The sequence below is a fragment of the Aedes albopictus genome, chromosome 2 (assembly GCF_035046485.1).
Source record: "Aedes albopictus strain Foshan chromosome 2, AalbF5, whole genome shotgun sequence".
In the NCBI taxonomy this organism is placed as follows: Eukaryota; Metazoa; Arthropoda; class Insecta; order Diptera; family Culicidae; genus Aedes; species Aedes albopictus.
The window spans coordinates 350,412,989-350,439,729 of NC_085137.1; the positions used below are offsets into that span (position 1 = coordinate 350,412,989).

The 26,741-nt window shown below is 40.7% G+C and overlaps 1 protein-coding gene across 10 annotated transcripts in view; it reads left to right on the plus strand.

Moving 5' to 3' along the window:
• Window positions 1-26,741, plus strand: part of LOC109419421 (anion exchange protein 3) — a 205,510-nt gene that overhangs the window by 91,912 nt on the left and 86,857 nt on the right. The window contains exon 1 of one of the 10 annotated variants that reach the window (XM_029866252.2): window positions 24,470-24,941. The exons of the other annotated variants lie outside the window; for them this stretch is intronic. The gene's annotated coding sequence lies outside the window, so the exon portion shown is untranslated. Of the gene's footprint in view, window positions 1-24,469; window positions 24,942-26,741 lie in introns of those variants that run through there. 10 annotated transcript variants of the gene reach the window in all.

Below are 26,741 nucleotides of genomic sequence, written 5' to 3' on the forward strand. Positions count from 1 at the left end.
TTCCTTGTGCTACATGTTGAATTTTAACTTGTAAATATTACCCTAGTATTAATTAACATTTATAGGGTTCTGGCAGGATAGAGGCCAATGAAGTGCAATCCTATTTCGATTGCCAACATTCAGGCCATTTCGGGCCGCGATTAAGTACTAGATACGTAAACCTTTCCCTGACACAGACTTCAAGGCATAGAGCTCTAGTATCGAAACCCGAAACGGGATGCCCGATTAGGATTAGTTCTCCTAGACAAAACCAAGCTATGAACACAATAACAACTACTGTGAACTAAAAGGCATACTGCCAACTAAAATACAATTCCAGGATGACTGATGGACCCAAACCAATAAAAGAAACCTCGTCATCCTGTGATCGGAAGGTGTTATCCATTTGGATAACAGGGCACATTTATGTTCTGTGTTGTGTTGCGTCAACTTGTGATGTCTCTTATTTGTGCATTTATAAGGTTCCACGTATCGTGATGTGTTAATCCTTTGTAATAATTAATTTCTTTTATTTTTGTAACAAAATCTCCAGAAGAATTCATGAAGATATTTTTAAAGAAGCCCCTGAAACAATGTCTGGAGCCAAGGGCTGAAAGTCTCTTAAATAAAGACAAATCAATCAATCAATGTCTGGAAAAATACCTTAACTTCTGTTAAGGTTTCTGGAAATTTCCAAAGGAATATATGCAAGACTTTCTAGGATTTTTTACTGAAGATATTTCTAAACTTCTTGAAGAAACCGAGTAAAAAATCCTAATTGTATACTTGGTAGAAATTCAGAAGGAGTTTCTGGTAACACACATGGAGGAATACTCGGAGGAACTAATGAAGAAATCTCTATTTGATTTTTTGCAGAAATCACTGAAAGAACACTCCGTGAAGAAATTTATAGAAGAAGCTCTGAAAGAATTTCCGATGCAACCGATGGAGGAATTCCTGGAAGAATCCTGGGATTCAGAATCCTTGGAGCAATTCCTGAAATAATTCTGGACTCTTCATTTTCTAAAAATAAAACGCTGTTAGAACATATGGAATCCATGGATGATAATCTGAAAGGTTCACCAGAAAAAAATCTGAAATAATCTATGAAGGAGTTTCATTAGCATTGAAATTTTTCTAGAAGAATTCTCGATAAAATATTTGGTGGGTCCTCTATAGGAACTTCTGAAGATTTCATAGAATTTATGCATCCAAAAATGTCATTCGTAAATGTATGACGTAAATGTATGACGTAAAATGTAAAATGTCGGCGACGGCGGCGCACAGTCTAATCCGAAGTCAACCGTGTGACAGCTCTATCTTCATGATTTGGTTAAACATAAAGGAAAACAGGCCTTCTAGGTCCGTATGGCCCTTTGGGACCGGTATGGCCCTACCCGGAATATTCCGGATGCCCTCAGGGAAGTGGTCATTTCTCAAACGTAGTCCAAATCAGCCGTACGGCACCTCAAATTTCATGCTTTGTCGAAACATGAACATGGCTTCGTGGTCGTGCGGCTAGTGTCACCAAGCATTTAGTCGCATCGTGCTAGGAGCGCGGGTTCGATTCGCGTTACAGCTGTCAGGAAAAGTTTTCGGCTGTGCTACTGGGCGTTGCATGCTAGTCCGTTTACTAATGTCGTGCTTCCTTCAAAGAGCGAACAGCTCACTGGAAGTACTAAACGTGTCTGTTTTTTTAGTCCTTTTAGGCTCCCATGGGTCTCCAGTTGACGTAGTGGTTAAGGCTATGGATTGCCAATCCGGAGACGGCGGGTTCGATTCCCGTTCCGATCGGAAAAGTTTTCTCAATTCCCTGGGCATAGCGTATCATTGTACTTGCCACACAATGTACAAATTCATGCAATGGCAAGCAAAGAAAGCCCTTCAATTAATAACTGTGGGAGTGCGCAAAAGAACACTAAGTTGAAGAGAGGCTGACCAAGTTCCAATGCGAACGTCGAGCCATAAAGAAGAAGAAGAAGAAGAAGAAGAAGAAGAAGAAGAAAAAGAAGAAGAAGAAGATGATGATGAAGAAGGCTCCCATGGCGTCCTGGATACACCCAAAATGTTCCGGATGTTCATAGGAATGTGTTCAAAATGACCACTCCCACAACGTTGGTCAAATCAATCGTGCGATACCTCTAACTTCAAGATTTTTCGAAACGTGAAGGAAAATAGTACTTCCAGGCTCCTATGCTCCTTCGGGAACGGTCTTGTCATACCCGAAACCTACCATGGCTGACAGGTAGGTGACCAAAGTTGCCATTTCAACAATGAATGTTATCAAAATCAACCGTGTGACTTCTAACTTCATAATTCGACGAATCGATGAAGTCATTCTGGAAAACTTCAAGCATGTGATACTGAACCCGAAATGTTCGAGATGCCATCTTTACAGTGCCATAGTTTTTTTTTTCGAAAAATAAAATAGAATAAAGACGATTGAGAGCGATGAGCATTCGGGTTCAATCTGGATGCATAGAATATATTTCGAAGAATTCACAAAAATGCCGGGGTCCGTGGCGCAATTGGTCACACGTTTGCTTCATAAGCAGATGTTCATGGGCTCGATCCCAGCCACGGCACTTTCGTCAGTTGCTCTTTCTCCCTGAGAGCAGCTGACACTGACCCTCCTCTGAGCTCATGGCTCAAATGGACCCGGACACTTGGACATCGGCGAACGGCAATCCATAATGGACCCCCAATTGGACTGGGAACAGGAACAACCAACAGCCACACAGCAACATCTTCGTGCTCATCATTCTACCATGATAGGGTATAATGTGAAAGCAGCGCAACGGCAACCAGTTAGATGTAGTAGAATTAGAATAGAATACATTTAGGCGCTGTACAAAGTGTAAGTACAGCTACCAATTGGAATCGCTCATGCAGTGCCCTAGTGGACAAAAGAGCTTTAAATTGAATTAAGGACAGACTTGTTAGAATCCCAGTATGGCCGCCACAATGGCCGACTTTGGGACCTACTCACGATTTTGAGGGCACAAATCTCTTCGTAAACAAAACCAGCGCACCTGAGCTTCTTATTTTAAGCTTATTACAAGTGAGCAAGAACAGAATAATAAAATGCACTGTTGTTTGAAGCTTGCTTCTTGAGATTTGTGCGTTTGAAGTTTTGATGCACTGTTGAACCGGGATTTAAAGACGTTTGTCCTTAAGTGATTGAAGAATAAAAAAATATTCATATGATTTGGTCAAATCGTATCTGTCCATGTTGCTATTCATGCCACTGTTTGGAATGTCATCGTTGCTTGCAAATGCATAATGACAAAATATCCGCTGGAGTGCAGGGGAACAAAGTCCAAAATGCCAAAATGGGGTAAAATGGCTTAACCCATAAATCATTCCTGAATTTGATTTGATCATAACTATAGGTGAATTGTGTCAAGGTATGTTTGCATGAATCATTCTTCTAGAAGCTAGACCGCCGAACCCATGGAAAATCTTCTGATTTCCAAATAAAAATGGTCAACTTCCAGTTTTTTGTGCTTGCAGTTAAGGTTTTCTGATGATTTTATTACCAGCCAGTTTTCAAGGAGGACACACATGAAGGCTCATGTTTGTTGATGTCTACGCTATCCTTGTTAGGGGTCATCCAAATATTACGACTATCGCTTAGCGGGGATGGGGGTGACACTGCATGTATTGAGTATACGAAAAAAAAAGTGGAACAAAGGGGGGGGGGGGGGGGGGGAGAAGTGAGTAGGAAATGCCAGACACATGATGGACGTAATTTTTGAATGCTTTCATGAAGGGGCATCTAACCCCATGGCAGTCCCAACTAACATTTCTGCTGTTTAAGAGTTTAAGAGAGCTTTCTTTCAAAAGCGTTCACTACGCGGTGTCTTTGGTAGAAGAATAGTATTAGAAAAAAATATGTATTCCTAAGTCACTCACCAAATGGAAGCTAAAGGTCTATGCTTTCATTTGATGCTAAGGGCGAAATGTTCTGTGGTGGATCATTTTCCCATACAAATTTTGATACTAGACATCAAAAATAGAACGGCATTGCTTTTTCTCAATTTTGTTACCATTGAAACATTCATTTCGTAAGGTCAGAAATATTATTAGGAAAAATATGTGAGTAATCGTAAGGTGTTCTACAACTCATTTGAAACGAAACTAAGGTAAAATATTTGATGTTACTAAGGTGGTTTTCGAACACCGATAATTTTTGAGAAAAAAGTCTAGTTTCATAAACTGGTGGGGTGTTAGGGGATAAAATTTCTCATATAACTTTTTTATTTGTATCACGAAGTTTTGAGGCAACTGATTCATTGTATAACAGTAACTTTTCTGAATACATCACGGATTTCGTTTTGGGTCATAAGCATCCCAAGTTGCCATTGATGATAAATTCAACTAAAACAATACAGATCTTTAAAAACAAGTGTTAGATTGATACATACAGGGTGTTAGGTTCGTGAGTGCAAACTTTTTGAAGGGTGATAGAGGACCATAAATGGTGAAAAAACTGTTCTACGCATATGGTCATATCTCAACCGTTACGTAGTTATTGAACTTCCCATGTTTTTGACTCTCATTGCCTTAACTGGCTTTAACTTGAAAATGATCAAACTTATCTCAATTTTTTAACCCTTATTCGAAAGATTATTGAATTTTCTATCATCTGGCATCTTTGAATCGATTGGTTTAGTTAATTAACTTAGTTTTCTAGAGCAAAATAGCTAAAAATAGTGTGTTTTAGTTGGTTTTTGTCACTTATCTTTGAAACATGCGTAATAAATTCAAATTCTTTCTTTGGCAAAGTTGTGGCCCTTGTTCAACTCTACAATTCGTTCTTTGATACCAAACTTCTAGCTCTTATCGTTTTCTTTTGTTTTTATTAATGTTTTTATTAATGTGTATTTTAACGTCACGCTAATTCTACACATCTAATAGGCTGAGTGTACCAGCTATCGCCATAGTGGTTCCCTATTTGGCCATAGTGGTTATTTGAGATAACTCAAAATTTTGCATCATTTCAAGAGTTTTAATGACAAGAAACATATAAATTCTTGATCTTAAAACGTTCATAGTAAGTCAAAGTTTAAAAACTTTCTAAATTTCCACTATGGCCAAATAGGGAACCACTATGGCGATAACTGATACACTTACCCTAGCTATTAATATGCTAGTATTCCTAATTGAATTGACCGTCAATCGCAAACAAAAACCTATCAATCGATTCCTCAGTCCTTGCTAAACAATCAATTGCAAAACGAAAGTACCAATGCAAAGAACATTCGACCTTGCCCTTGACGGCAATAGAACAAATCGATTACTTATCACTTATATTTTGCAATACACTTCACTGTACTTGGCATATACTTCCCTCTAACCACCTGTTCCTCACCGCTTATAGAGACGGTGGTTGGTAAATTTATTATAACTGAAGTGTAGGTACACATTACTCTACTACCATCGATCATTTCTCTTCCCACCACACGCAGTTCCTGGTGTAGTACGGTAGGAATTGTACGTTGCATGTCATTATCTATCTAAGTATCGACCTACGGCTGACGTTAACGTTCAACTTTTGCACGATGAGTTGGTGGGTACGTTGGGTGTATCCATTCCGATTCGAGACATTATTGATGAGAATGATATCATCATAATAAATGCACAACTTTCCTAATGATGTATGGAATCCATTGGAACTTTTGGGGCCGTTCTTAATCCAGATGAGTAAACGTGCAGGTTCAAAGCAATATCATGCGTAATGGATTGGAAGAGCTCTAGAAACACTACCATCCAGTTTACCAGGTAGACATGTGTCGCAGTACACTGCATTTGCAATAGGCAACAGAAGGCGCTAGTGTGAAACGTCATACCAGGGATGCCATATATACAGATTTATCTGTATTATATAGATTTTTAAGCATCGGTCCAGACAGCGTTTATATGAAATACAGATTTTCCATTTATATGGGATACAGATTTCTCTCCCAAATGTTGTATGGGATACAGATTTTTGAACGAGTGATACAGAAAATCATCTGGCATCTCTGCGTCATACGCAAAGAAAAACGATACGTGAGCCCTGGTTGTGAAGGCCATTAGTTCGACGGTCATTAGGCCGAATGGGACCCTACAGCCATAGCTGTAAAGCTGAGTATATTCAGAATGACCATGCTGAGAGTGGCGGATTCGATTCGCGCTCGATACAAAAACTTTTCGCAAAGGAAACTTCCTTGGCTTCATTGGGCATAGAGTAGTTTCGTGCCTGCCAAACGATATACAGCAGAGAAAACTCTCTTTAATAACTGTGGAGGTGCTCAAAGAACACTAAGATGAGAAACACGCTTTGTCTCAAACTGCAAACTTCAACAAATATTTCTTTTCAATTTTTAAAACAATATTGTTTGGTTCAATGGCCCAGCATTGTTGAAAAGGCTTATATACTACTGGTCCCCATGTACATATTTTCTATCTACCCTGTACCAATCGGCGTTCTACATGGGAGCCAACTGTAGTGTACTATGTCGGTACTCAGTAAACCTTCAATCCTTTCACTATATTCCACTTGTGCACCAACAAGGCAGCATCCATTTATTACGTAACGCTAAAACTGCCACTTTTTGACCCCCTCCCCTTCCGTAACGCTTTTTTGTATGAAAATTCTAAAAAAAATTGTATGGACCGTAACGCTCGGTCGAACTCCCCCCTCCCCCAAGAGCGTTATGTAATTTGTGGACGGCGCCCAAGCAAAATTTATACGCAGCTTCAAACACGCCCATATTGCCAATATAAGCTGCCCGTGTCCGTGGCAATGAAAGATAGAGACTGATAGGGTATGTGTGCCATCAGTAATCTCATGCTCCCATTTTCATCCTATTCGAAAACAAGCGATTACGGCACCGATTGACGCCGTTCTTTTTGTTTTCATGGGTGCTCACTTCTAACAAAAAATACAAAAATAAGAAACAAAACAAACAGCGCTTCAATCCTTTTATTTTTCGTTGGATGAAAATGGGAGCCACATGCTTAATAAGGGAACCAATACCCTATATCGTATATGTGTGGTGCACTATGAACGACGTAGGAAGGCGTGCCTAACTATTAGCAAGCAACTCCTGGCTAGCCAGAGTCACGTGTATTGGCTGTCATGTGGGGGCGCCTCAATAATGCATTTCTCGACATCCATGATTGATGGAGATGAGGGGGCTATTCAGGTGCCACCGCGTGTTTCCACCAATCATAATAAGTTGTCCGTGTTTTATCTTGAAGACACGGTGGCGTTATCGTCCTGTGTTCCATTACCGAATTGACCGATTGAATTATGCAAACGGCAAATATGATTACACCGAGCAAATGACCCGATGCATGCGAAACACAAATTAATTAGGCTTTATGATAACAAGGGAAGAGACCGTGTCAATTGTTAAAGTTTTTACGTTCGATGAATTATGGTGGTCAACACCTCTTTGCTTGCTGTCGTCATTGACAGCCAATATGGAAAAAGAAGCAGTTTTTTATTCTGATTGTTCAACAAACATGTTGCTCTGTCACGCAGTGAAAGTATACTGGTGTACAATTTCTAGCCCTAGAGAACTTCTAGACACAAAAGATTGAGGATAGTTCTCTCTCTGCCTCTCCAAAACTTACTCTCTCATTTGAATACTCACTAAAGGTTTTTGATAAAACCCTGGGGAGCTCGTTACAAAATGCGCGTTGAAGTTTGGCTTTACTGGCCGATGAACCATTGTTCTTGTAAACACCTGTGTACGATACGCTATTCACGTATAGAATGCTCGGTTAAAATGAGTAAGAACGACCATGCGTTTCCATGGAGTTTTAATTGTAAAACTAAAAGACTTTTTATGATGATAACAGACTGCTCATCTTGACACAATTGAATGCAACATATTTGTTGAATGTCTAAGAGCACTCCCTGCTAGCTGCCTCCCACAGGTAAAAGTCCTAACATGAATTCACCTCCACCAGCGAGACCATTTTGTACGGTCCTCCTTCAACGCTCATTCTCGTCGGAGCACAATACCGCACCCCGGAAAAAGAGAATGGAAACCCCAGCTGACTACATGGTCAATGTTGGCGGCGATAACAACAGTGCGCCAAATTGGGGAAATGCTCTTGACATTGAAATCAGGGAACAACGCCGCTTTGCTTTCTCCTGCCTGATGCACACCGAAGCGACTTGCATTCACACATTCACACACAAATAATGCACGTTTTCCCTCGGTCGATGGTGTGTAGCTAGCTGGGGAAAATTAGGTCACACGGTTGGTGGATTCCTTTACTTACCTTGATTCATGAGACAAGGAATGTGGTAGTGCTTTCGACGGCTTACAGAATTCCAGTGTTCTTTTGTGGGCGTTTCCTTCAGTACAATAGCATTATTATGAACAATGGGCATGCAGAACTTTGAGCTATTTTTTATTCGGTGGAGTAGACTTTCAATTTCCACATTTTTTCTGTTTTCTTCTTTAAAATTGTAGGTTCGACCAAGAGTGACATGATGTTATGATCATGAAAACATCAATAAATGCTGGTTTTCACTAATATGCCACTTTTGATATACTGTAACCTAGTTTTCTTTAGGGAGAGAATTCAGAATTCAGAATTCAGAAAGTGTCCCATGTAACAGTATTTCTCTTTTTAGGCTCATAGGCACCAACATTTTAAAAGGGCGTAAATAACTGCCTTTGAAATAATCACCTTCTTTCCAAGCTGTCGATGAATTTTATCTTAACTTACTTTGAGTCCTGGGCACCCACGGTGGTGCAGAGGGCCGAATTGAAAGATTTCCATCCTGGGCGATTGCCAGCCAATGCCTTGACTTGGGGCCAGATCAAATTTCTGTCGACTTGCTTGATTTCGTTATTCAGGCTACGCCGCCATGAGCCTCTGGGTTGCCTCTGCTGTGATGTCCTGCTGAGTTCCAGTCTAACGCTTGCTTACAGATTTGGTTTCCACCCCTGCGTAGAGTGTGGCCAACCTACCTTCACTTTCGCTCCCGAATTTATGTCGCTATCGGTTTTTGATGACATCGACGATGGAGCTCCACGTTGGAGATCCAATTGTGAGGCCACCATGCACGCATTATATACCGCAGGCATCTATTGATGAAGACCTGCAGCCGTTGAGTGTTCTCCGCTGATACACACCAGGTTTTACTGGTGTATAGCTGTACAGATTTCACGTTCGAGTTAAAAATTCGGATTTTGATGCGTCGACTGATCTGGTTGTTTTTCCATACATTTCTTAAACTTGCAAAAGCATCCTTGCCTTCTTGATCCGTGCACCTATGTCGATGTTGGTGCCGCTATCGACCGCAATTTGACTACCAAGATAATGGAAGCTTTCAACATTCTCCACTGATTGCCCAGCTAAAGTAAAGCTGGAAGAGTTGACCGTGTTTACATCCAACGATTTGGTCTTGTTGACGTTGATGGTAAGACCTGCCGCTGAGGAGCGATTCGCAAGATCATCGAGCTTGCTCTGCATATCAGAGCGCCGTTGAGCTAGGAGAGCAACGCCATCAGCCAATTCAAAGTCATATAGGTGCTACATGGTAATGGGCTGCCACAGCAATCCACGATTTGGTTCACGGTCAATCGCACCAACCAGGATCTCGTCGATTACGATGAGGAACAGCAGCGGTGATAGTCTACATCCTTGTCTCACTCTAGCAACGACCCGGATGGGATCGAACAAAACACCGTTGTGCAGTACTCTGCACGAAAATGCTCTGTACTGTACTGTGCTTCAATGAGGCCGATGGATTTCTCAGGGACACCCTTGCGCCTGAGGGCTTCCCACATGTTTCCGTGATTGAGACGTCGAAAGCTTTTTCGTAATCAATGAACACCAGGTAGAAAGACTCTTGGAATTCATTGATTTGCTCCAGGATGATACGGAGCGTGACAATATGGTCCACACAGGATCGTCCAGCACGGAATCCTGCTTGCTGCCGTCGGAGAGTTGCGTCAATATTCTCCAGCATCCGGTCAAGCATCACTTTGCAGTGGACTTTGAGAACGATACACAGTAACATAATGCACCGTCAATTATCGTATAGAGTCAGGTCACCCTTTTTGGGTACCTTTACTAAGACGCCTTGCATCCAGCCGGCCGGAAATGTCGCGGTTTCTCATATGTTGCAGAATAAATGATGCAGTAATTGTGCGGATACGACGGGGTCAGCTTTGAGCGTCTCAGCTGATATGCGATCGGCAGGGCCCTGTAGCGCTGACGGGCTACGGCTTTGGCTCCTCGTGTTTTCGCTCGCTCTACCGCGGCTTTGGCGCTCCATCGCTCCTCTATCTCCCTCCAGGTATCATCTGTGATCCACTGCTTTCTTCGGGTGCGTAGCTCACCTAAATTATTCTCGTCGGTGGCGATGAAGGCGTTCTTGATGGCGCTCCATTGATCTTCTACCTTCTGGAATATTCGCAGCACGGTTCTCTAGCTCCTCGACGAAGGAATTTTTCACCGCAGCGTCTTCCAGTCGGCGTGTGTTGAACCGGCGCCCGATTTTCTCCTTCTGTCGCTGGATCCTGGCAATGCGCAGTCGGATCTTGCCGATTAGGAGATGATGGTCGGACGCAATGTTGGCGCTACGTTTGTTCCGCACATCAAGAAGGCTCCGTCTCCATTTTCGGCTGATGCAGATATGGTCGATTTGATTTTCCGTGACGCCGTCACAAAACTGCAAACAGCTCTCCGTTTTCGCTCATTTCTCCTAGACTATGGCGTCCCATGATGTGCTCATAGTCCGAGTTGTCGGAACCAACCTTCGCGTTGAAGTCGCCCATGAGGATCTTGATATCACCTTTCGGAATTTTGTCCACGACAGCATTCAGTTGACTGTAAAAGTTCTCTTTAACTTGCAATTTGGCAGCATCGGTTGGCGCGTAACATTGGATCATGGTAAGATTTCGAACCCGTGTTCTGAATCTGGCTACAATTATTCTCTCATCAATAGGTTCCCACTTCATGAGCGACGCGTGGGCGTGAGCGCTGAGCAGGAAACCAACTCCACTGTGGCAAGGAGCGTGTTCACCTCGTAGGCCAGAGTATAGCAGAATTTGGCCCGACGCCAATCTATGTTCTCCAAAGTTCGGCCAACGGACTTCGCTCAGTCCTAGGATCTCAAGCTTCATACGGCATGCCTCATTAGCTAGTTGTGCCAGTTTACCCTGCTGGGCTAGGGTTAATACATTCCAAGTTCCAATTCTTGTTCGCGCTAAAAGTGGTTGCCGTTGAATTAGTTCGTAATCTTTCATTTTCGGTTTCAGTAACGGTTTTTTTTGGGTTTCGGAAACAGTATGTTGTTGGCTTAAGGTCCCCTATCCACCGTGGTGGGGCTGCCACCTTAGATATAGCTTCCAGTGGAGGAGCATTTCATACTCAGCCGCTGGATGCCAGAACAAACTAGGGGTCGCAGTACCGACCACTTTTTGTGAGTACCGGTATTTCGGAACTGAGGCTCACAGTACCGGTAGTACCGGTAAAATACCGGTACTGGAACATTTTGACTAAAATGAAGAGTAATCTATTTTGTGCAATAAAATCTACCATTTACCGAACATTTGTGAATTCCGGTTTTCAGAGATGTCATAAATCTGCAAATCTAAGCATGAAATTCTAAATAGAACAAATAATATAGATATAGATAAAAAATATAGGAAGAAATGAGTTATATGAAACTGTTTTTAGAGCTATTATTTAGCTTCTGAGCAGTTTCACAGGCAGTATTTAAGCCAGTCTAAAATAAACAAGGAACAATTTTACATATAGCAAAATCAGATAGATAGCTGCTATGTATAGACAGAAGAACTGATTTTTTTAAATAATTTCTTCTTAGAAACTGAAGAAAAACAAGATACCCTTATTTAACAAGTTTAATTCAAAGCTAGTAAAACCATATCCAACATTCAACGTTCCATAAACCAATTATTGCTAAGATATCCTGGATTTGCATAAAGGAATCATACATATATTAAACGTTTGTTTGTCATAGTACTTGGTTTTATTTATTTTTTTCGTTTATTTCCATTGCATATTGGCTGAACTTATGATCGGATTTCAATACTTCGGGGAGATTTCCCAGTACCGAAAATACCGGTACCATGGCTCAGTCAGTACCGGTATTTCGGTACTAAAAATTGGTCGGTAAAACCGGGATTTTCGATACCGGTAATACCGGTACTACATCCCTAGAACAAACACCAACTTTGCAGGGTTTTTGTCCTGCATTCTTGCAACATGCCCTGCCCACCGTATCCGTCCAGCTTTGGCCACTTTAAGAATGTTGGGTTCACCGTAGAGTGCAGTGAGCTCGTGGTTCATCCTTCTCCGCCACACACCGTTCTCCTGCCCGCTGCCGAAGATCGTCCTTAGCACCCGTCGCTCGAAAACTCCGAGTGCTTGCAGGTCCTCCTCGAGCATCGTCCATGTCTCGTGTCCGTAGAGAACAACCGGTCTTATTAACGTCTTGTACATGGTACATTTGGTGCAGGGGTGAATCTTTTTTGACCGCAGTTTCTTCTGGAGCCCATAGTAGGCACGACTTCCACTGATAGTGCGCCTTCGTATTTCACGGCTCACGTTATTGTCAGCCGTTAACAAGGAACCGAGGTAGACGAATTCTTCTACCTCCTTGAAAGTATCCCCGTCTATCGTAACATTGCTGCCAAGGCTTGTCCTGTCTCGCTCAGTCCCACCTACCAGCATGTACTTTGTCTTAGCCGCATTCACCACCAGTCCGACCTTTGCTGCTTCGCGTTTCAGGCGGGTGTACAGTTCTGCCACCGTTCCAAATGTTCTAGCAATAATATCCATGTCATCCGCAAAACAGACAAATTGGCCGGATTTCGTGAAGATCGTACCCCGGCTGTTGAGCCCGGCTCGTCGCATAACACCTTCGAGGCCGATGTTGAATAGTAGGTAGGGAAGTCCATCACCTTGTAGTAGTCCCCGTCGAGATTCGAATGAACTGGATAGTTCACCCGAAATCCTCACGCTGTTCTGCACACCGTCCATCGTTGCTCTTAACAGTCTGGTAAGCTTCCCGGGAAAGCTGTTCTCGTCCATGGTTTTCCATAGCTTTGTGCGGTCGATACTGTCGTATACCGCTTGGAAGTTGATGAACAGGTGGTGCGTTGGTTTTTATTGGTGCAAATCCCAAATCTTCAATATGTATGTTGAAATCACTACTTGGAAATTTATATATATTAATTTTTGAAACATCATGTGATTATAATTGGGTTACTGAACTTTGAAAAATTGGATGATTAGCGTATTTTTCGAAATACCTTTTTCATAATCTAAGTCATAAGCTTTAGGATCGAAACCAATTTACCCTTGTATCTGTACTTTCTGTTAGCTTACCAATGCATGTTTGTTTGTTTTTATTTTCAGGTATGTTTCCAAAATGCAGCATTGCTAATAAGAAAAAAAATGCGTGTGGTAAGTATACTGCAACCCAAGCAACACAGAAAACATCTTTGGGCAACAACATTTCCAAAGATGTATTTTAAGTGTATTATAAGCGACACAGAAAACATGTTGTGTTGATTTCCAGTTGTAATTGTGTTGATCGTTAACAAACAACAACAAAAAATATTTTTCTCTGAATCACGTATGAAATATTTTTATTTGACAATTATAGAACATAAACATCAAGTTGCTAATTCAATTATTAAAGCAATTGCGTCACGATAACAGACAGAAGAAGAAAAAATAAAATGCAATGTGTACTCATTTTCTCCGTTTCTGGGATGTTGTGGTCAATTAAGGACAATGAGTGGTTCAAGGGAACTGAAGGGAACTGAAGTATCAGTTAAGTTTCCGAGAATAAATACTCAAACAATACGTCTTCGTTGAGCCACCATCAAGATTCCAGCCCTACATACCTTTTACCGGGTACCATATCCTTCTATACGAACGCCTCGTCCGAATGAAATTAGCGCATTCAAATCTGGTTAACATCCTGATGGCCAAAAGGTCTAGGCTGTTGATCTAAATGGTCTGTAGGATAACCGCGCAGCTGGTTTTCCGGCCTACGTGGAAGAGTCAGCATCCAACAGTCGGTACTATTTTAACTCCTTACATTCCGGTTCTGCTAACACCTGCTGGTTAACGACGGTTACGCAAGCTCAACCTATGGCAGACATGCATTTTACCGGAACCTTTTCAAAGTGAGCCGTGCGTTGTCATTTTCACTGCAATCTCGGATTTGTTCCGAATAATCCCACGGTCACGGAAAACAAACCTTCATCAGCAGCGTAGTTATTTACTATTGCCAGTTATTTTGTCAATTTGACAGATGTAGTCCCGCTGAAAATGTAGCTTTAAATAAGTTATTTTGGTGTAGTTATAAGGTTTTGGAAACAAAATTATAACTAGCGTGATGGTATGTTCGAATGACGTTTTTTCGACGTATTTTGAACGCTTTCCGTTATTTATAGCAAAGTTGCTCTCGGGGTGCACTATTGGTGTAACTTTAACGTAATTTTAACTTGTTTCCAAATCAAAACACTTCACTTTCAGAGTAAAGTTTTGTTTATTCAAGGAACGTCATGCAGATTACAGTACCGAACACATATGTTAATACACTATTTAAAAAAGATGGTAAAAATTTACGCTTCTCTTGTTTGTTTAAAACTTTAAAAAACTGCTTTTTCATTTTAAAAATTCTTGAATTTTACTTGAGTAATAATCAGTAGCTTGCCATAAGCTCAGTTGTTGAATAAAATAAATATTGAAGGTAAAACTTTTGAACGTCACTGTAAGCCAAATATTAAAGTTGCCATGTTCTCATCTCAATTTGAAATAAAAAATAGACAATTTAGAGAAAAATAATGCTTCATCTGGTTGATTCAATCTGCATATTTCAATTCAATACAGTGGCGGTTGAATTATGGATGAGTAGAATCATATGTTTCTCCATAAATCTTCAATCGCACATAAGATAGCACTACCCTTGCTGATAATAAACCAACCCGCCATTTTTTTATTAATTTGTTTTGTAAAATAACATGTATGGTCTTTGCCTTCATCATCTGAAAATAAATTTTCAGCTTGTTGAAGTTACAACTATTTTTTTATTTTTCTGTCAGTCACTACGTTGCAAATAAAGTTGTCATGAGATTATGTTTATATTGCTTTGTTCTAAATAAGGCTCTCGCAAGTTACATAACTATAAAATGTCTTAATTTAAACCTATATATGTGACATGCTATATAACAGTATTCTACAGGTTTTATTACTAAAAAGCAGCTTAGTTTCAACCAATGAATATAGTTGCATTATTAAAGTGTTTTGCAAGTGTCAATTGTTGACAAATAACTTTTTTTAGTTAATGCAAAAAAAGTTGAACCGAAAGCAATAATTGGTACTATAAGAGTATTGGGATACATCTTCTATAACCTTTAAGATGTTCTATAAGCCGCCATTTTTTGCGCTGTTTTGAATATATAAGTATCCCATACGACGTAAATAATGCAAGAATAATACAACAGAGTTAGTACTATACTTGAATTTTAAACTTTTATAGAACAATCTGTGTTACTTGGGAACGGCATATCACGTGAAGTTCCTGAATGACCCAATTTGTTAGAAGCGATGTGGCATAACTTGCGAACGGAAGGTCCAATTTTGGTCGTCCTAGTTTTGTTATGTTAGTTTTCTCTCGAAGAAGGTTTATGAGGCAAAAAACATGGAAAATGTAAAAGTTTTTGAAAATAGATTTTTTATAAGTGTTGAACGGGGACTCGGACTTGAGCATCAAGGCGAAACTGGAAGCATTTCCTCACTTTTTGGTTTTTGATTTTTTATTAAATAATGAAGCAATATTTTCAAAATCGGTTTTTGTACACATGTAGAATATGGATTAAGGTATCTGCTGATTTTTTTTTTTGTGTTGTGGAAGAAAATATTTTTCGGTTTTGCAAAAACCATTTTTGAACAAAATTTCACAAAAAAATGGTTTCTGAAATAATGAAAAAAATTGTCCACCACAAAAAAATTCAGAAGATACCTTGATCTATACTCTTCATATGAACGAAAACCGATTTTGAAAGTTTTGCTTTGCTATTTAATTAAAAATCAAAAACCAAAAAAATGAGGAAATGCTTCCAGTTTCGCCTTTACGTCAAAATCTCAATAGGTAAGACAAACTTTGCCGGGCAGCTAGTTTTTGGTAAATGCTTGAATAAATGCTTATGTGAAATGTTATTCAACATTTCAAGCCAAACTTTATCAAACACAGTACCTATGTAACAAAAGTTAACAAAATCTGAATTTCTGGATGAAATGCTGTTCCTTAAAGATTTTTCATAACACCCACCATGATTGGGTAAGATTTATGAAAATAACTTCGAGTTGCAGAAAACATCGATTTACTCCGTGAATTTTGTCACACACGGTATTTGGTAAAGTAAGATTTGATTTGGTCGTTCGATATTTCAAAACAAATTCTGGGTCACGTAGCGCAGTGGTCACACGTTCGCTTCATATGTGGATGGTCATGAGTTCGATCCCAGTCCCAGAGCACTTGCAATTTTTCGTCAGCTGCTCTTCCTCCCGCAAAACTCATGTACACAGCGCAACGAGTAACAGACAAAAGATTTTTTACGCAAATTTGCGTAGCACTGGATCAGCACATTTTTGTGTTGATCTAGTCGTACGCAAATATGAGCGAAGAATCCTTTGTATCTTTGTAAGTTACTCGTGCGCTGTGTACTTTCGTTTAAGGGTGTGAGCCAATAGCTCTCCCTGAGCAGAAAAGAATAACAACTGAATCACATCAAGGTTTCAATCTTGGATACCATCATACCTTGATATACCCTTCATTAGGTGTTAATTAGAGGAAAGTAACAAAAACGAATATCATAATTTTGTATTAATAACACCTAGAAAAGGACAAGTCTTGTTTTTTCAATAGTAAAAGCACAAAGAAACAGACGTCACACTCTCATCGCTTCCCATCGATCACGTTTTTAACGGGTAATTCAAATATTCAGTAGTATGTCGATTGGCTACTCGCGGCGCTGGTATCGTTTTTGCTCCTGTTTGACGTTTGCTCACTACCGCCATCTAGTGGCGGCCCGGCCAAGCTCAGTACATTTAGCATTGGGCGATTATGTTTTCGTGACGATGTGTTTTAATGAAATTTGTTTTAGTGTCACGTCTGTTTCTCTGAGGTAAAAGCATACCTACAATTTCAAGCGATGTGTTTGTTATCCAAAAGGTATTGAACAACAAAGCAATAACATTTCTTGCTATTGAATTGTACATTAATTCGATAGCTTCATGACGTAACAGCAAAACTTGTTCTTCGTTCATTTTCACTTCCAAATCTACAATACCGAACCAATACCAAACTCCGCTCAAATACCTCGAATTGTTATTGGGCAATTCTCGCTGAGACTGGCCCACTATTTACGCCTTGTCTTCAAAAATGTTTAAGGTGCCGATTTTTTGAAAGCCCTCGCCAAAAAGTAAGGAAATGCATTTGGTTACTCAAATTGATGGACCCCCCGTTAGTTAGAGCCACAACAATTTTGCGGACCCCTCGATTTTGGTCAAATGGTGGCACCTTTAAACCGTTATAACTCGAAAGTTTCTCCAAAACCATCTCAATACAAATTGTTGTTGAAACGAGGAAAGATGAAGCTACTATTGCGGAGATTTCACCTGTTTAGACTCTTGCGCGAAAATTAGTTACACTGTGGTGCATAATTGATCGGACAAACGCCGATTTTCATACAAAATGGCCAAGTTTGAGATGCTGTAACTATGGTTTGCTTCGATGGATTGAGCTCAATTTTTGACACGGAACTACAAATATGCTGAATTTTGTGTATACAAAGTATAAAATGTTTTCGTTTACAGGTCTGGGCGTGGCAAGGCGTTGAAAATATTGCAAAAGTGATCGGACAGCGGCACGCGTGTAAATCAAAGGGGTACCGCTGTCCGATCACTTTTGCAATATTTTCAACGCCTTGCCACGCCCAGACCTGTGAACGAAAACATTTTATACTTTGTATACACAAAATTCAGCATATTTGTAGTTCCGTGTCAAAAATTGAGCTCAATCCAACAAAGCAAACCATAGTTACAGCATCTTAAACTTGGCCATTTTGTATGAAAATCGGCGTTTGTCCGATCAATTATGCACCACAGTGTACGTGGATTTTTCTTGCGTGGGCCCACAGATATAAAACCAGACCGCGTCCTGGTGAATATTTTACGCTGTGTTGTTAGGTACACATTTGGTGATAGTTTTGCATTGTAAACAAACATTTATAAAGCACCTACGCTGAAAATGAGCCTAGCCATTTATTGACCGCCATCTTGGAATTTTATATCAAAACATTTTTTTTACCATGATGACAACCATTGATTTCCAAAATTTTTACATCAATTGAAAGACATTTATACATAGTAATATTGTAAAAATATTGTTTATCAAAAGTTGCAGCGTGTACATTTATTCAATAAGGGGAGCAAGTTAGGCACATTTATGATTTGCAAAAATCCACTACATTCAGTGCACATCTAGCCTGAATCATTCCTATTAATCTGTTGCCTGATTCGCTTTCGCTAGAAAAAAATGATGAGAAAATTGACGAGCACATTAAGCTTGTAATGCAATTACTCACACCTTTTTCCTCCCGAGTATTGTGATGAATGCGTTGTTGCGTTTCTTTTGCTGGTGAGAGTAGCAAAAGAAATTCTTTCCTGTTCGTGAAGGGGTTTGACGTGATTCTTTGCATTACTCTTCATCCGTTGTATTATATGTAGTTTGGAACAACCTTCTGGGATGATATTGGAATAAAGCAGCACTGTCGGAAGTTGATGAAAAAGGATGACTTCTTTCGCGCGGCTCTATAAATTTGCAATTCCAATTGAAAAACTTTATGATAAAACTGGAAACAGATCTTTGGAACAGTCATGCTTCTGGAGCACCGCTGGACTCTTCAATTCAAGTCGGGGTTCTTTTATATCCTTTTCAAGCATCATCTCACCCAGTTACGATGGCTGTCGGTCAGAAAAAGAACGAATTCGTGACTAGAATCGCAATCTTGATGTGACCTAAAGTCGAGCAAAACTTTTTTTTTGTTTTGCACTATACAAGTTTTCGTGATTAACTTGGTATGAAATGCGGAAAATGTCCTTAATGGAAGCGCGTGGAGCTGACATGATAGACAATAAAGATGCATGCCGCTGGGTGCTGGTTTGTTATTTTAGGATCGCTCGGCACACGTGGTATCAGCTTCCATGAATATCAACTTGGTTCGATGGAGACGCGTGGTGTTTTTGTTTATTTCACGCTTTCGATATCCGATAACTATGCTGTGATTTCTACGCTGATGGGCCAATAGGCCTAGTATGAAGTGGCAAAACTGTTGATTCCATATATTGAATTCTGTAGATTTGGATTATGGGGTCACCAGTTAGCCTAGTGGTTAAGGCTACGGATCGCCAGTCCGGAGACGACGGGTTCGATTCCCGTTCCGGTCAGAAAAATTTTCTCGACTCCCTGGGCATATTGTGTTATTGTACTTGCCTTACAATATACAAATTCATGCAATGTCAGGTAAAGAAAGCCCTTCAATTAATAACTGTGGAAGTGCTCAAAGAACACTAAGTTGAAGCGAGGCGGGCCAAGTCCCATTGTGGACGTCGAGCCATAAAGAAGAAAAAGAAGAAGATTTGAATTATGATCTACATTCACTACAAAAGCTAAAAAGAAATCGAAAAAATACATAAATCGTCAAAAAACAGTGTTTCGTTCGAATTATAGATTCCCCATATAGCCATAGATTCATGCCTACGTCAACAAACCATTCTTGATTGAGTTGAACAGAATCGTAATTAATTCCTGTTTTGTATACACCACATCCACCAAACCGCTGAAACTAAATACTCATAGGCACATATACGTACTCAACCTAGCTTGATTGTTTTTGCGAATCTCTAACCTCACGTGATGAATTTGACACTTCATCACTCCGGGTGGGACGAATGTTTTTCTTTCGATCCACTCTACGCAGTGTATACATATGCATATGCATTGTTAGATGAAAATGCTACATAGGTATACAGATACACTGACCCACCCGGGGAGCATCGAAAAGAGTCAATGCATTTAATACAGCTCCCAGATAAAGCACGACGAACTCAATGTTTGTACCCAGCTGAATGCATTTGAAGGGCATCGGTAAATATTGAACTTCAAGCTCAAGCGGCTAGATATGGTGGTTGGAAGATTTTTGGCAGCTGCACCAATCAGGGGTAAAATAACATTCTCCCGTAGGGCCAGTCATATGGAGAAGCACTTGGTAGAGTAGAAGAGAATTTGCAAACGTGGAGCTGCTGAGAGCGGAGCGTAAACTCTGTAGTCCTCGAAGAAACGAGTTTTCCCACGTGCGGATGTGGGTTGATTGATCTCACGTTGGAGAAATGAACTAAACTTTATGGTCAGTGTTCCCAGATAATTCGTTTGCCTATGGGTTGCTTAGCTAAGAATGTCAATAGATTATAGGAATTCAAGAAATAATATTATAGTAATAAAGATATTCACAGAGTAAACTATGCTTGAGTTAAAACTTCGCTGAAGGGATGTCAGAAGGATTAATTTCCGAAAAAGTTTGCGGGAGAGTTCTTTGCGGAATCAATGAAGAAATCTCTGGTAGATATCTGAAATGAATATCTGGGAATGCACAATCAATATTATGAAAACGACAGACAGTAAGTACTCAATACTTTTTTTCTAGAAATGGAATGGAAACCATAAATAAATTTCAAAAACACACTCTTTATTCCGAAAGGGATTTTTCTAGACAACTCCAAAGGATTTCTCTACGAGTTTTTCAGGGCATTCCCCCAGAAATTCCTTTAGGAATTCCTCCATGGCATCCTCTAGCAACTCCTCCAGGGATTTCTCCAGGAATTCTTCCAGCAATTCCTCTAGGAATTCTTCCAGGGATTCCTCTAGGAATTCCTCCAGCGATTCCTCTAGCAATTCCTTCAACGATTCCTCTAGGAATTCCACCAAGGATTCCTCTAGGAATTCCTCTAGCAATTCCTCTAGGGATTCCTCTAGCAATTCCTCTAGGGATTCCTCTTGAAATCCCTCTAACAATGCCTCTGGTAATTCCTACAGGAATTCCTTTTGGAATTCCTCCAGGACTTCCTCTAGCAAATCCTTAAGGGATTCGTCTAGGAAATCCTCCAGGGATTCCTCTGGGAATTTCTCCAGAGATTCCTCTAGGAATTTCTCCAGAGATTCCTCTAGGAATTCCTCCAAAGATTCCTCCACGAATTCCTCCAGAGATTCCTAGAGAAATTCCTCCAGGGATTCCTTTAACAATTCTTCTTGAAATTCCTCTCGGAATTCCTCCAGGGATTCCTCTGTGAATTCTTCCAAGGATTTCTCTTGAAATTCCTCCACAAATTCTTCTAGCTATTCCTCATTCATCTTTGAATTCCTCCAGAAATTCCTCCAAGAATTCCTCCAGAGATTCCTAGATGCATTTTTCCAGGGATTCCTCTTGGAATTCCTCCAGGGATTCCTCTTGCAATTTCTTCAAGGATTCCTCTTGGAATTCCTCCAGGGATTTCTCTTGGAATCCTCCAAGGATTCCTTTAGGAATTCCTCCAAAGATTCCAAGAGTAATTCCTCCAGGGATCCCTCTTGGAATTCCTCCAGGGATTCCACTTGCAATTCCTCCAGGGATACCTGTAGGATTTCTTCCAAGGATTCCTCTAGAATTTCCGACAGGATTTTCTCTAGGAATTGCTCCAGAGATTCCTCCAAGGATCCTCCAGGGATTCATCCAGGAATTCTTCCAGGGATTCCTCTACGAATTCATCCAGGGATTGCTCTAGGAATTCCTCCAGCGATTCCTTAGGAGTTCATCCAGAGATTCCTCTAGAAATTCTTCTAACAATTTCTCTAGGAAAAATTCTTCCAAGGATACCTCTAGAAAAATCACACTCTTTATTCCGATTTCACTAAAAATCCCTCCAGTGATTTATCTAGGATTCCTCCAGGGATTTTTCTAGCAATTCCTTTAGTAATTCCTCCAGGGGTTCCTCTTGGAATTTCTCCAGGACTTCCTCTAGCAATTCCTCGAGTTATTCTTCTAGGAAATCCACTAGGGATTCCTCTAGGAATTTCTCTAGAGATTCCTCTATGAATTCCTCCAGGGATTCCTCTTGGAATTCCTCCAGGGATTCCTCTTGCAATTTCTCCAGGGATTCCTCTTGGAATTCCTCCAACGATTTCTCTAGGAATTCATCCAGAGATTCCTCTAGAAATTCTTCTGGCAATTCCTCTTGGAATTCCTCCAAGGATTCCTCTCGGAATTCCTCCAGGGATTACTCACAGAATTCTTTCAAGGAATCCTCTAGGAATTTTTCCAAGGATTCCTTTAGAAATTCCTCCAGGGCTACCTCTAGCAATTCCTCTAGGGACTCCTCAAGAAATTCCTTTAGAAATCCCTCCAGTGATTTCTGTAGGAATTCCTCCTGGGATATCTCTAGCATTTCCTCTTGGAATTGGGGGATTCTTTTCAGAATTCCCCAAGGAATAACTCTAAGAATTCTTTCAAGGATTTCTCTAGGAATTCTTCCAAGGATTCCTCTAGAAATTCCTCCAGGGATTCCTCTAAGAATTCATCCAGGGATATGTAGGGATATCTCCTCTAGGAATTCTTTCAGGGATTTCTCTAAAAATTCCTCCAGATTCTTCAAGGATTTCATTCAGGGATTCCTCTAGGAAATCCTTCAGGAATTCATCCAAGGATTCCTCTAGGAATCTTCCAGGGTTTCCTCTAGGAATTTCTCCAGGGATTCCTGTAGTAATTCCTCCAGGGATTCCTCTTGAAATTCCTCCAGAGATTCCTCTGGGAATTCATCTAGGGATATCTCCTCTAGAATTTTTTCCAGGGATTCCTCTAGAAATTCCTGTACGTATTCATCCAGGGATATCTCCTCTAGGAATTCTTCCAATGATTGCTCTAAGAATTCATCCAACGATTTCTCTATGAATTCCTCCAGAGATTCCTCTAGGAACTCCTCCAGGGATTCTTCAAGGAATTCCACCAGGGATTCCTCTTGGATTCCTCCAGGGATTGCTTTAGGTATTCATCCAGGGATATCTCCTTCAGGAATTCTTTCTGGGATTCCTCCAAGAATTCCTCCAGCGATTCCTCTAGGAATTCATTCAGAGATTTTTCAAGGAATTCCTCCTGACATTCCTCTACAGATGCCTCCAGGGATGCCTCTACGAATGCCTCCTGGGATTGCTCTAGGAAATCCTCCAGGGTCTCTTCTAGGAATACCTCCAGGGATTCTTCTAGGAAGTCTACTAGGTATTCCTCTGCGAATTCCTCTAGGGATTCCTCTAGGAAGTCTACCAGGTATTCCCCTGGGAATTACTCCAGGGATTCCTCTAGGAATTCCTCCAGGGTTTCCTCCAGGGATTCCTCCAGGAATTCCTCTAGGAATTCCTCCAGAGATTCCACCAGTAATTCTTCTAGAGATTTCTCTAGGAATTTATCCAGAGATTCGTCTAGGTATTCCTCCAGAGATTCCTCTAGTAATTCTTCCAGAGATTTCTCTAGGAATTCCTTCAGGGATTTCTCTAAGAATTCCTCCACGGATTTATCTAGGGAGTTCTCTAGGAATTTCTCTAGGAATTCCTCTAGGAATTCCTCTAGGAGTTCCTCCAGGAATTTCAGGGATATTTCTATGAAATCATCCTAGAATTCCTCTAGAAATTCCTCCAAGTGTGTCCTTTATGGATTTCTCTTGTAATTCCTCCAGGGATTCCTCTAGCAATTCCTCTATAAATTCCTTTTTGAATTCCTCCAGAGATTCCTCTAGGAATTCCTCCAGAGATTCTTGTAGGAATTCTTCCAGAGATTCCTCTTGGAATTCCTCCAGAGATTCCTCTAGGAATTCCTTAAGGGATTTCTCTAAGAATTCCTCCAGGGATTCCTATAGGAATTCCTCCAGGAATTCTTTCATGGATATTTCTTTGAGATCACCCTAGAATTCCTCTAGAAATTCCTCCCAGAAATTCTTCTAGGAATTGCTCCAGGAATTTGTGTTGAAATTCCTCCAGAAATTTCGTTGAGAATTCTTCCTGGAATTTGTTTAGTTATTCATCCGGGGATTCCTCTAGCAATTTCTCCAGGAATTTGTCTAGAAATTTTTCTAGGGGTTCCTAGTCAAGGATGATAAACTTCTCCAGAGATTCCTCTGGAGAATTCAAGATACAGATTATTTAGACATAGACATTTGGAGCAAAAATCATTCCCAATTTTCCTCGAAAAAATCCCCTCGACTTGCACCGCAAGCACATGGAACACCACGTGGAAAACCGGTGGCTAGGTATATAGAAACAGCCACACGCTCTCCAGCCGGAGATGAAATTCTCTCATTTTCCCGAGCACCCGACGAGGATTCACCCTGATTGGCACCTTCTCAAAAAACCCATCGCTCGAGAGAAGCGAGCCAAGCCAAGCCGAGCCGCCGCGGCAAGAGAACCAACCAACAACCCGCACCATGACCTCCAAATCCGAAAGGAAAAGCGTCAAAACCGAATTTTCCTCAGCTGCCGGAGCACAGATATGATTGAAACTCGGACCGGTCGACATCATCGCGTGATTCCGTCGGTCGCGTGCCAAAGGTGTGTCTGAAAGGGAGTGATTGTGCTATACTACTGGTGCTGCTCCTGCTGCAGGCTGCCTACCTACATCCTCCTCCACTGCTACTGGATTGAACTAGATTCAGATCAGAGCTGGGGACAGAGTTGACTTGGGCAAATTTGCACACAGAGTTGTGATTATAGTTTTCGTGGACCGCAGAAAGCTGTTAGCCAAGGTCGTCGAAGTGAAAGCCAACAGTGCCCGAAAAAAAGGATGCCTGATATGAGCGGAGAAAATGTGTAGCTGGATCTGGTGAAGATTTTTAGTGACCTTAGTCCCCGGGGGAGGGAAAGTGAAAATTCTCCACAAGAGTACGGCGCCCAGCTATTGGCATTGATCCCCCGTCGTTGATTGTCGTCACTTGAGTTTGCCACGGAAATAATCTATTTCTGATTAATGCAACATTGGATTAATTTAGATTCAACGGAAGGCAATGATTTTCCTGAGTATCGTTTTTGCAAGTGTTCAGTTTCCTTTTTCTCTTTTCTTTGCGTAAAGGTGGTGGTGCTCCCCCTTCTACTGGGTGGTGTGGCTTTATAACTTTGCGGGGGACGAAGGAGCAAATGGTGCTTGGCCGACTTTTACTGAATATAAATTAGATATTATGGAGCTTTGGTGATTCTACGATGTTTTACGGGCGGTTTCACGGTCAAAATCAAATGCAGAGTGGTTCGTGAAATGTACCATAAATAACTGGGTTTTGCATTCTTGAATAATTTACGATAAGGGGTTGAGCTGTAAATCTTTGGTAATCCTGTGTGTTATTCATTTTTTGGATATGATGAGGAATCCTGTAGTTTTCGCAGCACCTTCTATATTATTTTGTGATACGAAATAAAAAAGTCTCTTCCGCACGGTATATGAGCTGGAGTATCTACTAGCTAGACCATGACATGATGTATATCAAAAGCAAGGTCCTAGGTTGTCTTTGAGATTATAAATGGTCTCTGAAATTTGGAAAAAAAAAATCCCGCAATGCCCACAAATTCATAAAGAAATCATTGTGAAAAATCTATAGAGAACTTTTTGAAAGTTTTCATGAAATTACTGGATCTGCTGATTTTGGTGTAAGTTTGGGCAAGCTTGGCTGAAATGGAATATGTTTGTGGATGTCTTAAGGGCGCTTTAATGAAATTCTATAAAAAAAATTCCTTGGATACACTCCAACCAAAAATTCGTTCGCAAGTACTTCAAAGGAAATAATAATAATAATAATAATAATAAAACAATTGATCCACCTAGCTATGATGATGTCTTTCTAGTGCCATAAAATATCCTTCCAACCAAACTCGAACTCCGAACGTCTTGTAGTCCAAAACTCCATAAAACGGCCGCCTCTTTGAATAGTATATCTACATATACAATATCGGGTAATCATTTTGGATTTTCTGGTCACTTTATTGAGCTCTGGTACTTCTCCATATCGATAAAATCTTATTAGACAATTCTTAAACCCTAACACTCCATCAAACAGTCGCAACGTTGAACTGTGAACCACTATCTTGAATTTATGGAGGGTATCTCAAAATTTCTTGCTAGCCGTTGTATTTAACAGATAGAGAGGACATACATTCATGCTTTGACGGATTTAAACAATGACAAAATTCATGAATGTTGTAGTAATTGCCTTGTTTACAACCATGTCACGCTCCGTCATGACCGAAAAATGAGCGAATATTGTTAGAGTCTCTTGGTCATTGTCTCCCGATTCGATGACATTGAGAGAGGCACTTCTGTAAAATTCGCGTGACGACCCGTGTTGACGCTGACGCTTTCCAAGCCTGCGTGTGGCTTTGTGGCCGTGCGACTAGTGTCACCAAGCATGAAGTCACATCGTGCTGAAGAGCGCGGGTTCGATTCCCGCCGCAGCTGCCAGGAAAAGTTTTCAGCTGTGCCACTGGGCGTTGCATGCTAGTCCGTTGTCTAGTGTCGTGCTTCCTTCAAAGAGCGAATAGCTCACTGGAAGCATTGAACGTGTCCGCGTATTTTTAAAATGTTTGGTGTCTTTTAAAGCGTATTTACATTTTTTTTAAATAATTGGATAATTTAAGT